This window comes from Benincasa hispida, chromosome 5, assembly GCF_027475165.1.
Source record: "Benincasa hispida cultivar pf3 chromosome 5, pf3_genome.v1.1, whole genome shotgun sequence".
NCBI classification, from domain to species: Eukaryota; Viridiplantae; Streptophyta; class Magnoliopsida; order Cucurbitales; family Cucurbitaceae; genus Benincasa; species Benincasa hispida.
The window spans coordinates 54,843,054-54,857,854 of record NC_143482.1 but is presented as its reverse complement, the minus strand read 5'-3'; the positions used below and the strand labels follow the sequence as shown (position 1 = coordinate 54,857,854).

Here is a 14,801-nt window from a genome sequence, read left to right as displayed (position 1 = left end):
AACAACAAGACAGAACCCCAAGAATGGCGAAACAACCGGAAGAAACGGCCGCAAATGCAAACAATATAATAGACAACCTCATCCTTCTGGCGAATGACCACAATAAACCCATTCGGGACTATGTGTCGCCCAACCTCTACGATTTCTCTCCAGAAATCATGAGGCCAGCATTAGACGGATTGAGGTATAAAATGAAATCGGTAATGCTGTAGATGATCCAGGCTACTGGGCAGTTTGGAGGGAGGCATGGCGAATACCCACACGCCCACTTTCGGAGCTTCATAGAAATCTGCAACACTTTTGTGTTCCCGAATATATCCACCGAGGAATTTCGACTCATTTTATTCCCATTTTTCTTATGCGATTAAGCGAGAAAATGGGCATATTCTCTCGAACTGGGGGAGATAACTTCGTAGGAACAAGTGGTGGAAAAATTTATGAAGAAGTATTTCTCACCAACAGATAATGCTAGGAGAAGGAAAAATGAATTTTGAACAAGAAACTGACGAATCACTCAGCGATGCTTGGGCGAGGTTCAAGAGGCTGGTAAGAGACTGTCCACATAACTGCTTACCAGACTGCTTACAAATGGAGAACTTTTACCAAGGACTGAACCCTACTTCGCAGACCGCTGCCAATGCGGCAGCAGCTGGTGGTCTGCTTGACAAAACATATGAAGAGGCCAAAAATATACTGGATCGCATTTCCAAAAATCACGAGGATTGGTGAGAAAATGATCAAAGATTAAGAATTAAAGACAATGACATAAACAACGAGGCCATCGCATCCCTTCAAAATCAAATGATCGCGATGATGAGTTTGATACAAGGCATCGCAATTAACAGCCTGAGAGCGAAGAAAGGGCAGGTCAACACAATTGCTCAAACGATCGTAAGTTGTGTCATCTGTGGAGATGCTCATTCGATGGAAGAAAGCCCAGAAAATCTACAGTAATTATGGTTCATAAAGAATAATCTCTACTCCGATACATATAACCCCGGGTGGAGAAACCACCCAAATTTCACGTGGAAAAATCAACAACAAAGCTTTCAACTAGTGGCGCAAAAAGAAGGGCCACCCGGATTTCAACAAAGCTTTCAAGGGTCCAACGTATAACCAAGCCAGCAGCTCGCAAACACCACAATCTTCATCCTTAGAGAGCTTGTTGAAGCAATACATTGAGAAAAACGAATCAGTGCTTTAGAATCAAGCAACGTCCATTTGAAATATCGAAATTCAGCTGGGACAAATTGCGGGTGAGCTAAAAAATAGACTGCAAGGAGCGTTGCCGAGCTCAACTGAGCTTCCTCGCAACGCTGGGGGTACAGGGAAGGAACAATGCTTAGCAGTCTCCTTGCTAAGCAACAAAATGACTGCGAAAGCAGGGGAGGAACCCATCGCGACCAACTTGAATGCAGTGACAACCAAGAACCCATTGACTTACAATTCAGAAGAGCCTGAGAAGATGAACCCTGAAGTTACGTCCACCCTCAAGCCTCTAGATCATAAGACAGAAGCAGTCGAACCACTACCATTCTTGTAAGGATTGAAAAAGAAACAAAATGAGGAAGACAAGGTCACAATAGTGGCAGTAACGCAAAGTGCTATGATCTCACCAAAAATGTGCGACCCAGGAATCTTCACGATACCATGATCCATTGGAGGGGTCTGCTGTGGCCAGGCACTATGCGATCTTGGGGCGAGTATAAACGTAATGTCGCTATCAATCTTCAAACGATTAAATATTGGCACACTCACGCCCACGACAGAGACTCTCCTTCTTGCGGACAGATCCCGAATACATCCTGAGGGAGAGTTGAAAGATGCCACAATCTCAATTGATAAATTCATCTTCCCAGCAGACTTCATCATTTTGGATTATAAAGCGGACGAAGATGCGCCCATCATATTGGGATGACCATTCCTCTCGACCGGTTGTGCTCAAATTGATGTGCACAAAGGGAAAATCATAATGAATATCAATAGGGAAAAGCTTCGGATTAAGGCAGTCAAGATCCCAAAAGATCGAGAAAAGAAGAAAAAGCCACCGTGGATGTGAAAAGCCCAGCTTGGAATAAGCAGTACCTGAGTTACTATATGACTCAACCTCATCAGGGACGCAACTCTTTTGACTATCCTTTCTCTACATCAATACTTCATGAACTTTCATCACCTTGCTATTATCTGTTATCGCACATCTACTTATTTACTTTTAGAAAAAAAATGGTGCTGAACGATTGTGGTAAAAGATTTTGTTTTGTTTAATACTATTTGACCCTCTCAATGTTTTTCTTGCAACGACCGCGGTGAACGATTGCGGAGGCACTACACGAAGACGCAATTACTTTATTCCGTCTCCACAATCCAAATAAGGTAGATTGCCGCAAAGAAGAATGCATCAACAAATAATGCGGGCGACAGCGCAAATTTGGGGATTGTATTTTTCCTTCACTTTATTCCAAATTCTGCACTATCGCATCGCATTTTAATTTTGAAATTTTATCACTGCATCCTCTTTGATTACCCCAATCATTTAACATTGATAAATTTAGTAAGTCACAGCATACTTTCTCTTTGCCAATTATGATTTCAATGATGAAACACATGCTTCTATTTTTTTCATATATACTACAGTTAACTTAATTTTAGGACAGTCACCTCATGAAATATTTCTAGAAGTTAGTGGTCTGCCAGCTTTCTTTCAAACTAACTCTTTACATAGTTTCCTAAGAACATCACATGACTTCTTTCAATCTATTGGCAATGAGGACATTACCGCATTTTAAATTTGGGGGTGAGGTATTTATTTTCAACCTTGCTACTTTTAGCTCTACAAGAAAAAAAAAAAAATTTGAGAATAACTCCACTATCAACGCAATGGGGATACCCATGTTAATAAGAGTTAAGTTGTGAAGGGCACTTACCAGTAGTTGGATGTCCGCATGACACACGTGGGGGCAAGCCAAAACAAAAGTAAGTCGCCAAGATCAACGCATAAATAAATGACCGCAACTCCGCTGCCAAGTAGATATGAGGTTAGTCTAAGAAAGAGCGTCTTGCTCGTAGTTTGATGTCCGCATGATACACGTGGGGGCAAGCCAAAACGAAGGCAAGGCACTTGGATCAGCGCAAGGTCAGAGAAAAATAATAATGTCAAAAATATGCAAGGATACAAATCATTTAACACCCCAGTGGAAAAAGTTTTTTTGAAATAAATCATGCGATGTCCTGGAATCTAGTAAAGTTCTTTTGAAGGTTAAACTTGCGGCCCCTAGATCTTAGAAATATTTTAAGAGGAGACTCGAATAAAAATTAAAGAAATTTTGGTGTATAGGATTTGAATGAAGTATCCTTGAGAAATCTAAGAAAAGAGATTGCGATCGACTTTCTAAAGGAAATCTTTAGCTTATGCTTGAGAACAAGCATTGTTTAAATTTGGGGGTGTGATAACGGGCAGAAATGCACGTTATTACAATGTTAAGTATTAAACAATGAAGGTTTACGTTGATAAAATATATAAGATTGTGTCCAAAAAGCATTAAGTTCATGACATTGCGGTCGCATGCGTTCATCGCATAAAAATAGTTAACTTTGGTATATTTATGCAGAATATGCGTTGACGCAAGGCGGAAAGCACGATCACAAGAAATCAAAGGGCGAACGCGCGTCACTGCAAGGCTTTGCGGTGATTTACGCTCGCAAACATCTGCTCAAGAAGGATTGCTGCATAGAGTCGCCGCAACTTGGTGGGCGCATCTGGGTGAAAAGCATAATTAATCACGATGTGACAGAAAGTTGATGACGGTCGAGTCTGAATTAAGTCCCAACATCTATTTAGAGCTACTCGAGAAAGAGTCTAAAGAAAGAACGTAAGACTTGAGAGAGCTAGGTTAGAATCTAGACTCGAGAGAGCAAGATTAGATTTGCATAAGCAATAGATAGGGACTTAGAGATAAGCTCTGTTTTCCAGTGTGTCATTTTGTCATCTCATAGATAAGAATAGAAGCTTATGTGTAGGTCTTATAGACTCATCGCATATATCGCATGCGTTCTAGTATTAAAAGCCGTAGCATTTGCGTCGAGAGATGATTTGCTATTGTATGTGTGTTGCATGATCGCATAACATGGATTCCGCTGAGAAAACTTGTTGCTCAATGCATTTCCATCACTGCATTTCATTCCATAATTTCACCTCATAAAATAACGCATCAAGTTTTTGACGCCATTGCCGGGGATTTCGGTAAATCAGTGTGCTAACGGTAATTTTTTTGATTTCTTTGCGATTCTTTGCGGACCTTATGGACCTGTAGCTAAAGCTCTAATGGTACGTGAATAACTGCCTAAACTCTTTAACGGGATCCATCATCCGTTAACTGCCAGACACTCTACTAAAGACCGACAGCTGAACTCTTCTTACTACAGATATATTATGTGTCCATCTTAACCAATCAGCAGTACGATAACCCTTCACAGATCACTCATAAGTACAGTTGGGGCAATAACTGTTATGCTCCTGTAGTTACATCTGTCTCCTTAAGTACCACAAATCCCTCTAATGATCATAAGTCATAGTTCTAATATAACTGAGTCTTCTCTTCCAAAGAGAAGTTGTGGCCACTATGTTCAAGCCCCGAAATCAGCCCTTATGGGAGCAATCTCTCTACTTATCCCTGCTTCGAGAAATGAGTGATTTCCATATTGTGGATTGAGTTCCCAGCTCCCAGATCAGACAAGTCCCCAAAAAGGTAGGCATGTTGAGTTGGCAATCTGACCACTCTCACCCATACTAATTAAAAGACTGCCCTAAAATGCTGGAGTTCCCAAAACACTCAAGATTGAGGTCATGTCACCTATGTTCGGTTAGGTGAGATGCAAGTCTCTAGTATCAATGGCGTTATATACAGAGTCTAGTCATTTCGTGGTCCAGGTTTTATACAAACTCTTTGTATAGAACACCCCCGTTCCACGTCTTCACACGAATGGTCAGGATCTACCATCTGTAGTAGTTTACAACACTTGCAAACCTCTATAAAGCGGGTCGTATCTGTAGTGTCACCAAGATCAAGTATCCCACCTTAATCCTTATACTACAGACCGATTTAGGTTATCACTTAAGGCATGATCCATTTGTATATCACATATACATGCTTAAGTTCATATAAGATTACCATGGAGCTTTGTTTATTGGATATGAGTAAATGCTAGAATTAAATAACACTTATTTTATTCATTGAACAATGTGTATCTTTACAAAACAACGACTCCGGGAGAGTTAGGACACCAATCCCAACAATAGTATATGAAGGGAACCGATCAAGGTTCTTGTGCGGAAATGTGGGGATCCGTCCTAATCTTTTTGTGTCCACAGAATTTCAAATTACAGAATAGAAAGATAAAACTATGCATTAACAAACTAAAATTACAACATGCTTTTGGGGAATACAAAGAAGGGAAGAAATTGGACTTACCCTTGAATGACAACTTCTTCTCGAATTTTTCCTCGATCCATGAACACGAACACTTCGATCTCCAAAAATGAAAAACCCAAATGGGCACTACCACTTGAGAACTTCTGTATTCTCTTGGGAGTGAGAATTCAAACAAGAGTTGTGGGCTTTGCTTGAATTCAAGAGAGGGAGGAAAGGTGGAAGGGCAGAGAGCTCTGTAAAAACTGAGGAGGAAGATCGAAATGAAAACCTCAACCAACCACACCTCTTTGCATGATTGAATTGAGAGAATTAAGGGGAGAATCAATTTAATTTATTTAAAATATATATATATGTTATATCAAATATAACACATAACCTATAGTTTTTATATCCTATCAAATACAATATAACCTATAGTTTCAATTCTCTCAATTATTTATGATTTTTAATATAAATCACATTTATACTAGATTCAATTATATGAATCTCATCCATATAATTAATATTTGAATCATATTCAAATATTTAATTTCCTTTCCACCATTTATGATATTTAACATAAATCATATTTATATTCAAATTTAATAATATGAATCTCATTCATATAATTAGTAAGATTCATATAATTAGTATTTGAATCATATTCAAATACTTAATTCCTCCCAAAATAAATTTTATATTATAAGTATCAAATACATTATATTAATTATATCACATATAACTAATTCCCTCAATTAATTTAAACAATTCAAATTAATCTAATATTAATTCTCAATAATCTCTGTTGAGCTACAAAGGGAATCTTATGGACCTGTAGATTGAAGCTCCAATGGTAATTGGATAATTAATTAAACTTTTTAATTAAATTACCCAACATCCATGTCGGTCACTCCACTAAAAACCAACAGCTGCACTCTTTGCACTACAGATATATTTTTGTGTCCATTGGAGATAACCAATCAAAAGTGCGATAACCCTTCACAAATTGCTCGTAAGTATAACTGAGCCAAATTACTGTTTTGCCCTTGATGTGTAAAATTATGATGTGTTATGTTGTGAGTTTGTGATGATGCGTGTTATACGGTGATCATGCAAGTTTTCCAAACAAGGCCCAAGTATAAGCCTTCTTAGGTTTCCTGGTAAGTTCAGGGTCGAACATAGGGACTACTAAGTAGATATGCGCCACTCTTTGATTCTATTGCGGTGGTAAAAATAATGAAGTGGATAGTGTTTTGATTTAGATTTTTCCAATGCGACAGAGTTGAACACGGAGTGATAAAAGTGTAGAGTTACGATAAGTATGCGATGAAGGGGTTGAGAAGGGGTTTAGCTAACATTTCCTAAGATTGTGCACAAGTTATGCGATCATGCTACACACAAATATCAGTACTACATTTCTCAATGCAGAATGCCACAATTCCTATTTCTAGGACGCATGCGATGCATATCCTAAAATGTCGATAGACTTGCTTATGCGATCTAATTCGGCTCTCTCAAGCCTAGATTCTAACTTTAGACTACTCTCTCAAGTATGTCCAAATGAATGACACACACATAAGACAAGGTGATTGCATACCACCAATTCTATTTCTAGGGCACATGTGATCTGTAAATAGCAATAGAACTTATGTCTAAGTTTCTACTCTTGCTTATGTGATTCTAATATAACTCTCTCAAGCCTAGATTCTAATCTGGCTCTCTCAAGCCTAGTTTCTATCTCTAGGATGATGAAGTCTGCAGGTAGAATGAATTTATCGATTGTGACCAAGACATCCTTCAACTTTCCTTCAGGGTGTACCAGGGACCTGTCTGCAAGCTGAAGAGTCACCGTCATGGGTGTCAGCTGTCCTATATTCAATTGTTTGAAGATTGAAAGGGGCATTAAATTTATGCTTGCCCCAAGATCGCATAATGCTTGACCGATGTAGATCCCTCCTATTGAGCAGGGTATTGTAAAGCTGCCTTGGTCGCACATCTTCGGTGGGATTATAGTGTTTGATTTTTGTGTTAATGCCACCGCGGCAAATTTTCGTGTGCTTCTTTTCTTCGACACTATGTCCTTTAAAAACTTGGCATATTTTGGCATCTTCTCTATCGCTTCTGTAAATGGAATATTGATATGTAATTATCATAAACTTGACAAGAATAAAATGCGATGATTCTAAATAAGCATATGGATGGGGATGAATGATGGATCAAACAAGCTCAGGTTGCCATAAACTTGATGACTTGGGATGGAAATGGAATGTGGATGATGTGTTATGCTTATTCAGACTTTATGTGATACTACTTCTAGATGTATGCGTTATTAATGAAATGCTTGTAGTATGTTATGCATTGTCACAGGTTTCCTTGCGTTGAAACCAAGTATAATTTCATCGCAAGTTTCTCGGAGTGATCCGAGGACGAACACAAGGATTGCTTAGTTAATGCGTTACGTTCGTGATATATGCGACCGTGGCGTTTTTCAATTAATAAAAGAATGTGTGTATACAGGTATTTAAATTGCGGTAAAAATAAAATTGTGCAGATAAAGTAAAGTTTTGATAATAAAATAAAATGCGATAAAAGTAAACCTAAGCTATTATGATACAAGATATAGGATACTAATACATGATACTAAGTTTGAGACTAACTGTGAAGATTATACAGTGACAAGTCTTTATGTATGAAACATAAATAGAAAGGGTAATTAATATAAACATCGCAAGTTCATTAATTGCGTTAAAGATATAAATACGGTTCCGCTTTCCCTTGTCGTACACCTCTTGGTGATCAGCCGCGTTCCCACATCTCTGTGGTGAAACAGGGATGAACGTAATGAACGCAAGGTTGCTTCCATCTCTGGAAGTACTTTTCGCTTTAGTTAAGCATTCTTTAAACCTTCTCTCGATAGGAGGAATGGCATCTGCACTTCTGCTCTCATAGGTGAAGATGCCGTCTAACATGCTTTAGCTAAACATATTTATTTCTTTAGTACAGATTAATTTACTTGTTAGATTCATGCTAATTACCAAGGGATTAAGAAAACATCATGGAGAAAGTGATTAATGGAGGAATGGAAATAGACAGAAAGATGGAGATGAAAATGATCATGACATTCAATACTAATATTTAGCGTCTGATACATGGTATGAATGATAGCGATTAAGAAGATGAATACGATTGATGATAAGAGATAGAAACAAATACAGAAGAGTGCCAACGTCTTGACACAGATCTGGACTGTGGATTTGCTTGTCGGCGAATGGGTTGAATGTAGAGAAGAGCTTCCCTCTCAGGCTTGCTCGTCCGGTAGAAGTGACCTTGGTACAGAGCTTCAACGGCGGGGATTGAAAGGATTTGCCCTGAGACTCACCTCTTGGCCTTGTCTCTCAGATCTTCCCGAATCTTCTCCGATCAGGCTCTTCAGACCAGTTTCTCTCTCATTATACAAATATCAAAATATGCTCGTATCAAGTATATTTTCTCAATAGAATTTCAGAGGCTATTTATAGGCTCAGCTTTGACTCTCTGCAGTTTGGACCCCACTTTATTGTTATGGCAATTCCGGAAATGGTGGAGTGAATATTCTTTCTGTTATGCGATCAATCCCGTCAGAAATGCACAACGGTTAGTTGTACACGTGTCTGGATCCTCTGCAATTGCGTTGCTCTTTCACATCTTTGATCGTTTGCTCGCATGCGGTGTTGTTTTTTATTACCGCATGCAGTTGAAGTTGCGTTAATCGCTTAGCTCTTGATCGATTGTCGCATGCGCCGCCATTGCGTTGATCGTCTATTCATTCCTGAATGATGGCCGCAATGCAACATAGATGCGTTGTTCCTTTTCTCTTGAGCCATGAACGCATGCGGTGACTTGATTTTCTACAAAACAGACTTGAAATATTCTTTTTTACTATCGCAATGGTGTCAGTGGGTGTATTGACGACAATTTATAATTCTTGCATTTCTTAGCTAATTTCCATACAATTGACGCAACTTTCCTCTCTTTTAACCGCAATATCTAAATAAAGCAGCATAAATAACCTGTATTTCTACAAGTTATCAATGCCACCGCAGCGAATTTTCCTGTGCTTCTTTTCTTCGCCACCATGTCCTTTAAAATTTTCGCATATTTCGTCATCTGCTCTATTGCTTCTGTAAATTGAATATTGATATGTAGTTGTTTTAATATTTCCAGGAAGCGATGATATTGACCTTCATTATTTTGCTTCTTTCTCAGTCTTTAAGGGAATGGAGGTAGTTGTACTTTTATTGTTCCATGATCTGGAGGCTTAGAGGTGGTCGCAACTTCAGGTTCCATAATCTCAGGCTCTTCTGACTCAGTTTGCGTCAACAATTTCTTTGGTTTCATCGCATTTGAATCAGTCCTGGTAGGCTCCTTCCTAACTTCCATAGTCTCTTTTCCACTTCTCAGTGTGACTGCTTGGCAGTGTTCTTTTCTCGTGTTCCTTAGGTTGCATGGGAGCTCTGTTGAGCTCGGCAGTGTTCCCTGCAGTCTGTTTTTTAGCTCTCCCACAATCTATTCTATTTGGATTTCTAGATTGCGGATGGAAGTCGCCTGGTTCTGGAGGACTGTCTCATTATTTTCGATGTACTGTTTTAATAGGTTCTCCAGAGAGGATGATGGCAGTGTTTGAGAGCTGCTGGCTTGTTACTGCCGTTGACCGTTAGTTTTTGGAAAAATCCTGGTGGTTCTTCTTGCCAATCTTTATGTTTTTTCGATATGCGATCAAGAATGTTCTTTGTCTCATCATAAATCTTGTCCAGCAGACTGCCTGCTGCTACCGCATTGGCAACTGTCTGCGATGCAGGATTTAGTCCATAATAAAAAAATCTCCATTTGGAGGCAATCCGACAATCCATTGTGCGGGCAGTCGCGCACTAATCTCTTGAACCTCGCCCACGCATCACTGAGCGATTTGTCTTCTTCTTGTTCAAAATTTGTGATTAACTTCCTCCTTCTGGCATTCTCTGTAGGAGGGAAATACTTCTTCATAAACTTCTCCACAACTTGTTCCCATGAAGTTATCTCTCCTGACTCGAGGGAATATGCCCGTTTTCTCGCTTTATCGCATAGTGAAAATGGAAATAGCGTGAGTCAAACTATTTTAGCGGAGATATTAGGGAACACAAAAGTGTTAAACATTTCAATGAAGCTTCATAGATGGGCGTGTGGATCTTCACCACGCCGACCACCGAACTGTCCTGTTGTCTGTATCATTTGTAACATTACCGGCTTCATCTCGAACCTTGATCCATCCAACGTTGGTCTCATGATTCCTGGGGAGAAATCATACAAGTTTGGTGACGCATAGTCCCGGATGGGTCTATTGCGATCATTTGCCAGTAGGATAGGATTTGCCATTATGTTGTTTACATTTGCAGCTCGTTCTTCCAGTTCAGCCATTTTGTGAGTTTTTCCTTATTGTCGATGTCTGTTTTTTTGTCTTCTGCGAAATGTTCTTTCGATCTCTGAGTCGTAGTTGGGTTTAAGAGTGTGTCCTTCGCTCATGCGATGCTTGTTTCTCCATTTACCGAAGGAATGGCAACACAACAGAGGTCAAAAGCTGCAAAGATCAAAGAGGTTTGATGTTAGCGCAATCTATACCGTAGTCCCCGGCAACGACACCAAAAACTTGATGTGTAAAATTATGATGTGTTATGGTGTAAGTTTGCAATGATGTGTGTTATGCGGTGATCTCATGCAAGTTTTCCTAACAAGGCCCAAGTATAAACTTTCTTAGGTTTCATGGTAAGTCCAGGGTCAAATACAGGGACTACTAAGTAGATATGCGACACTCTTTGATTCTATTGCGGTGGTAAAAATAATGAAGTGGATAGTGCTTTGATTTAGATTTTTCCTATGCGATAGAGTTGAACGTGGAATGATGAAAGCATAAAGTTACGATAAGTATGCGATAAAGAGGTTGAGAAGGGTTTTGGCTAACATTTCTTAAGATTGTGCACAAGTTATGCGATCATGCTATACACAAATATCAGTACTACATTTCTCAATGTAGAATGCCACAATTCCTATTTCTAGGATGCATGCGATATATATGCTAAAATGTCGATAGAACTTATTTCTAATTTTCTATTCTTGCTTATGCGATCTAATCTGACTCTCTCAAGCCTAGATTCTAACTTTAGACTACTCTCTCAAGTATGTCCAAGTGAATGACGCACACATAAGACAAGGTGATCGTATACCACCAATTCTATTTCTAGGGCACATGCAATGTGTAAATAGTAATAGAACTTATGTCTAAGTTTCTACTCTTACTTATGCGATTCTAATCTGACTCTCTCAAGCCCAGATTCTAATCTAACTCTCTCAAGCCTAGATTCTATCTCTAGACTACTCTCTCAAGTATGTCCAAAGGGTGAAGGATGCATACATAAGACAAGATGATCACATAAAATGTAAATCTTAAGTCATGTTAGCTAAGTGCTTCTTAACCCATTCAAAAATTTAGCTACTCATGCATGGTATAGAGAGATTGAACATAGATTGAAATGAAGTTTCCATTTTCTGCAAATAAAGTACTGAATACAAAATAACAAATGGATTTTAGAGATAACAAGCCTGGTAGGCAATGTCTTGCTTCCCGTGGCCTTTTATACTACTCTTTATCACTTCAACTCTGTTCTAGTTGTGGATTCTTGCTCTCGCAAGGGTTGGCCCTCTCTCGTTTGTATTGCTTTCCAGTAGTCTCTTGATCTGTTCGGGAATAATTTCTCTCGGCTTTGCCTCGTTTCCTTGCTCTCTCCATCCTCTATGTATATGTATAAGTATGTGTGGGAATGGACTAACTAACTAACTCCCTGGAGACCTTGAATATTTATAGATTTCAAGGTGAAGCAGCTTTTCTTACAAATGATTGCAATGATGGGCGGCATTAATTTCCTTATTCTGTTGCACCGTTTAAAAGTCACCAAAAGTTCAATGTACTTGCTACAGTGGCTTTTAACGGCTTGTCAACTAAATTCGAAATCAACCGTTATCAGCTTTACATCCCATCACAATTTATTATGTTGTTGCCTTGATGTGAGGTCTTCATGCAATCACTTTTTCAAGAAAATTTCTCACGATCACATGTCTTGCAATCGTAACTTCAAGCGCGCTGGCGCATTGTGCCTTTGGATCGCAATTTCATATCCACCGTCGCATTGTACCTGCATAAAATAGGTAAATTAACTGCTTTTATGCGATGAGCACTCGCGATCACAATTCCTTTCAGTTTAACACTTTCGGACATGATATTGTCTATTTTACCATCGCATTCTCTCATTGTTTTACTTATTTGAGTCGTAATAACTTGTATTTCTACCAGTTATCAGCCCTCGTAGTTACATCTAACTCCTTAAGTACCATTGATCCCTCTAATGAACAATAAGTCAAAGTCCAACTATGACTAAGTCCCTGTCGAGCCAAGAGAGGGTGGGGCCACAATGTTCAAGCCCCGAAATCAATCCTTAAAGGAGCAATTTATTTAACCCCGACATCAAGAAAATAGTGAATTTTGTCTTGTGTAGCTGTATTCTCAGTTTTCCAATTAGACAAATCTCCAAAATGGTAGGCATATTAAGTCGGCAATCTGGTCACTCTCACCCATACAAATCAAAGGACCGTTTTCATAGGCAAGAGTTCATAACTCACACAGGATTCAGGTCATGTCACTTATGGTCATCCTGGTGAAATGTAAATTTCTATTATTAACGGTGTTATATAATGAGACTAATCATTTCGTGGTCCGGTCTTATACAAACTCTTTGTATAGGATACCCCGCTCACATGTCTCTACATGAATGATCAGGATCAAATCATTTGTAGCATTTTATAACACTTGTAACATCTACAAAACGGGTCGTATCCATAGTGTTACCAGGATAAGGTATACAGCCTTATCCATCTACTATAGATCGTTTAGGTTATCATTTAAACATGATTCACCTATATGTCTCTACATACATGTTTGAAATACATAAAATAACCTAGGATCTTAGTTTATTGGATTGAGTGTATGATCATAAAATAACAATTTGTTCGTACAAAGTTTACAAACTACAAGAATACAATAGAGATTTAGGACACTAATCCCAACAGTATACGGATAAGTTTGGAGGCCTTACCCTGGTGACACTACAGATACGACTCACTTGGTAATTGTTACAAAAGTTATAAAGTGTTACAAACAATTTGATCCTAATCGTTCACGTGGAGACATACAGGTGAAGGTATTCTATACAAAGAGTTATTATAAGACTGAACCACAAAATGATTAATCTCTCTTTATAATTTGTTGGCTGAAAAGATTAATATTTCATAGGATGACTATAGGTAACTCAACCTCAATCCTGATTGAGTTATGAACTCCTATCTATAAGGGCAACCCTTTGATTTGTATGGATGAGAGTGGCCTGATTCGTCAACTCAATAAGCCTACCATTTTGGGGATTTTTTTGAGTAGGAAGTTGGGAACATGGCTACACAAGATGAAATTCACTTATTCTCGTCTTTAGGGTAAGTAGATGAATTACTTCCTTAAGTGCTGACTCTAGGTTTTGAACAGTGAGAACTCTCCCCTCTCTCTCATTGGCCTAAGAGGGTTTCGTTTATGGTAGGACCATAAACATGTTGTTCATTAGAGAATCAGTGGGATTTAAAGAGTTAGATGTAATTACATGGGTAAAATGATAATTTTGACCTAGATGTAATTAAGAGTGATTTGTGAAGGGTCAAATTACTATTGATTAGTTACATCTATGGACACAAAAATATGTCTACATTGCGGAGAGTGCAGCTGTGGGTCCTTAATGGAGTGACTCGTAGTTAATGAATGTTGATTAATTTAATTAAAGAGTTTAATTAATTAATATCATATCATTAGAGCTTCTAATCTATAGGTCCATTAGGTCCTTTTGCTATCTCACTAAGGGTAAAACAAGAATAATCTAATTTTGGATTAATTTAAATTGTTCTAATTAAATAAGAAAATTAATTGTACGAGATACAATTAATATAATATATATCGATACATTATGATGTAAAGTTAATTTTAAATGAGATTCAAAATTATACTTTATTTTACGAGAGAAATAAATATTTGAATAAGATTCAAATATTATTTATATAAATGAGATTCATATAAAACTATATGTTAAATTTATTATGAATGAGATTCATATTAAAACTATAAGTTATATTAGTGAAGTAAATATCTGAATAAGATTCTAATATTATTTATATGAATGAGATTTATATAAATTTATAGGTTAAAATTAATATGAATGAGATTCATATTAAAATTATAGCTTATTTGAGAAGATATTATTTGAATATGAGTCAAATGAAATTAAATACACG

General features: G+C 38.0%; 2 non-coding genes across 2 annotated transcripts; one reads left to right on the top strand and one right to left on the bottom strand.

Annotated features, from left to right (window-relative positions):
* Nucleotides 1-465: 465 nt before the first annotated feature.
* LOC120078883 (small nucleolar RNA R71) lies at nt 466-572 on the bottom strand. The gene has a single exon (XR_005482160.1). It is a non-coding gene; the product is annotated as a small nucleolar RNA R71 (small nucleolar RNA).
* A 9,718-nt stretch (nt 573-10,290) lies between these two features.
* Nucleotides 10,291-10,397, top strand: LOC120078851 (small nucleolar RNA R71). Its single transcript, XR_005482131.1, has one exon. It is a non-coding gene; the product is annotated as a small nucleolar RNA R71 (small nucleolar RNA).
* Nucleotides 10,398-14,801: the final 4,404 nt, after the last annotated feature.